Source organism: Salvia splendens, chromosome 21, assembly GCF_004379255.2.
Source record: "Salvia splendens isolate huo1 chromosome 21, SspV2, whole genome shotgun sequence".
Lineage (NCBI taxonomy): Eukaryota > Viridiplantae > Streptophyta > Magnoliopsida > Lamiales > Lamiaceae > Salvia > Salvia splendens.
The window spans coordinates 14,851,400-14,853,703 of NC_056052.1; the positions used below are offsets into that span (position 1 = coordinate 14,851,400).

The following is a 2,304-nucleotide window of genomic DNA, read 5'->3' on the forward strand; positions in this document are numbered from 1 at the left end:
AGGGCAAACTGAAACCGTGTTTTATCGGACCTTACGAGATCCTAGAAACAGTCGGCCCTGTGGCGTACAGAGTAGCGCTCCCGCCAAACTTCAGAAATGTTCACAATGCGTTTCATGTATCACAGTTAAGGAAATATATGTTTGACCCCAAACACATATTACACCAAGAAGAAATGGTGTTAGAACCAGATTTGAGCTATGAAGAAAAGCCAGAAGCCATTCTTGACAGAAAAGTGAAAGAGTTGAGAAATAAAACTTTTGTAATAGTGAATGTCCTATGGAAGCACCACGGCCGCGAGGAGGCTACGTGGGAGCTCGAGGACCAGATGAAAGAAAAGTACCCGCAGCTTTCTACCTAACTGAGACAAAATTTCGGGACGAAATTTTTGTTAAGAGGGGTAGAATGTAATAGCCGAGATTTAGATTCTCGAGTTTCGAAATAAATACTAGATTTTTATGAAAGAGTATTTTATTTCCTGAAGGAAATATAAATGCTATATAAGAACTATAAGCTTTTGAGTTACAAAAGTGCTAAAATGAAATACACCCAACTATTACATAGCAAAAAAAAAGGAAATTACAAAGTGATCTATGCCATTTCACACAAGACATCTTAGAGGACTTCATTGGCCTCTTCCGCAAGCCGTATCGGCCAGAACCATAGAGAGCCGAAAGGGCGAGACCACCAGGAATGGCAGCATCAGTAACAGCCTCAGCTCCTGCCCAAAAACGCACGATAGAGATCTTAATCTCATAGGAATAATACGCAAACTACCCACATGTATAAGGAAGGGGGAGGGGGAACACTATCTTTCGGAAGATGAGAGAAAGATGGGCTAGAAAAGGGAAAGTCCAGCCGGTACAACCCAACCAGTGGCTGCAGGATCCCTGCAAGGCTGCAACCGGCAGTGGTATCTCCCTCAAATCTGCTATGGCTGGGAAGATCGCCCACATACCCTGCCATCTCTCTGAATGCCTGCCAAAAGGGGACAAAACTCATGACTGAGGCAGGGTACAATGCATCACAAAACACCAAAATCAGTTATAATAATCAGAGCATAGCCAGGAGCCTTAAGCTCGTCCAGCTCACGAGTACACCCTGCGAAATTGCTGTAGAGGTAACAACCAAATCAGTCTATCAAGGACTACCCTCCAGCCAGAAATGTCAGCCTTTTTTCCGGCTTTTAGTTAGGCCACTAGTATAAATAGGCCTCAGCCTCTGCCTCCCTCATTATCGCAACAATCGCAACACAGTGAGAGGAACCAAGGCAGGGAGAGGGACCGAGGCAACGAGATAACTGAAGTTTGAGCCGAGTGAGAGAGGTAAGGTCGTTCTCCCTCAAACTCAAACAATGTTTTTCATCAACTCATCATGTAGTATTCAACACGAGAACTTAGGGACACAAAAGCTCAAGAACTTTCAAGCACAGTAGTAATAGCCCCATGACAGTAGCAGATAGTTGAAGCAAGCATCAACGAGAAAAAAAAAACAGTGGCAACACCACATAATATCATCCTCGTAAGCCACTGCCCAAGGCTTATAGATAGCATGTTAAATCATGACTGGGATGTCGGAGTATAAAAGGGATCACTCCAATCGAACCCAACTAGTCGATCCGTCCTAACGAATCGAAAACCCTAAAATCTCTATGAATAGCTTAACTTCAAAATACGAAATACTGCACCAAATACAATTAGTAAACTTAGCTTGAGCGGGATGGAAGGACGACGGAGTCCGGAGGCTGCCGTAAGGCAAGCTGAGCGTGCGACGGCTCGGCTGGGGGAGTCCTGCGGTGACGCCGTGCTTTTCGAACCAGCAGCGACTCAGCGGCGACGGCGGAAGCCTCGCGAGGCACCGCTGCTACCGGAGCCTCACCTATAAGCACGCCTAATAACGGCCGAGTTCCAGCTCGATGACGGAGCTCCAGCCGAGAGGAGGCATTGACGGAGGGGAGGGCGACGGTGACGACTGAACGCCGGTGGTTGACCCCGCGACAGAGGCAGATCGGCGTGAAGAGGAGGAGGCACCGCTGACTCCGAGTGGGGGAGATTAGGGTTTTGAGTTGGTTTAAAATTTAGAGATTGGGGGAGAGAGAGATCGGGCGATGCAGAAGGGGGTAATTTGGCCATGCCAAATTTATTTACTTTGGGCCTGAATTAATTAATAAAGAGTAGTATTTGGGCCTCAGAGTTAGGAAAATGATAGAAAGAGAAGGGAAATGGGCCAACTAATTAAAACTGGGCTAATTGCTTAAGAAATAAATACTTTGGGCCAGATTAAATAAATTCCTAGTTGGGTCTAGA

At 46.1% G+C, this 2,304-nt stretch overlaps 1 long non-coding RNA gene across 1 annotated transcript; it reads right to left on the reverse strand.

Annotated features, from left to right (window-relative positions):
* Positions 1 to 451: 451 nt before the first annotated feature.
* Positions 452 to 2,304, reverse strand: LOC121785018. The gene is made up of 2 exons (XR_006046875.1): positions 867 to 2,304; positions 452 to 719 (listed from the first exon to the last, which is right to left on the reverse strand). It is a non-coding gene; the product is annotated as an uncharacterized LOC121785018 (long non-coding RNA).